Genomic DNA, 1,046 nt, shown 5'->3' with positions numbered 1-1,046 from the left:
GAATGTATTTAGAATCCTAACCTTATGTTGTCTGAGCAGTTTTTCACAATATCACAGCTTGCTACAGGGCTCCTGTCCCCCCTTTCCCCACCCGCTTAGTTCAAAGAACTTCTCTGCTCATCCTGGAGCCAAAACACGCTCCGGTGGGCTCTGAACGGGGCACGAACTCAGCTCCTGGTGTTGGCCAGAAAGAAATCAGTGCTTGCTTTATGCTAGGGAGAGGATCTGTGCTGAAAATAAAATTTAAAAATCGGACTTCTCCTTCACCCTTCGAGACAACAGTAGAGTTCATTACACTGGAGTTTCCCATCGGTCACGCTCGGTTTCTAGATTTGAACATTGAAGCCCCAGGGCTGGCTGGAAGGTCCCTGCGAGCTTCTCTTGGCACGGGAAGGAGGACACGGATCTAGGTGCTGTTACACTGGGTTTCGTGTTACACCAGAGTCACGCTGAAATATTAAATAGCCTCTAATTTCTAAGGTTATTCCGGCAAAATAGGTCACCCGCGAATCCCCGGCGGGGCCGCGCCGGCAGGTCAGCCCTTCGGGAACGTCCAGCAAGGCAAACTGGTCGTTTCCCGCCCTCTGCTGGCAATTAGCGATAGTGCTCCGGCAGCGAATGAGCTCTTCGCTGGGAATAATTTTACACATTAAATTGAAGCAATTAAATGACATAGCTAGAACTAATGAAATCGCTTTGGAGCAATTAAATTGAAGAAAATTTGAATGGTTTAATTTAAAAGCAACTGTTCTGAAATCTAAGGAAATATTACATTTGTCAAAACTTGGAATTACGACAGCTTTGTTCTCTCTCAAATTATGCACTAACCAATTGGAAGCAGTGGAAGTTTTTACCATTATTTCAGTGACCAATTTTCATACTCATTTATCAATACATTGACTTTCCTGTGACAGTCTTTTCACAGTTTGGATTTCTTCACATAAAGTTACATGCTTCGAAATGAAAAATCATCTGTCTCCTGATTGACTCTCCTTGCAGTAACTTTAGATAATTTCCTATTTTATCAGGCCAATATTAAGCTCTAA

This window comes from Caloenas nicobarica, chromosome 15, assembly GCF_036013445.1.
Source record: "Caloenas nicobarica isolate bCalNic1 chromosome 15, bCalNic1.hap1, whole genome shotgun sequence".
In the NCBI taxonomy this organism is placed as follows: Eukaryota; Metazoa; Chordata; class Aves; order Columbiformes; family Columbidae; genus Caloenas; species Caloenas nicobarica.
This window is presented reverse-complemented; position numbering follows the sequence as displayed.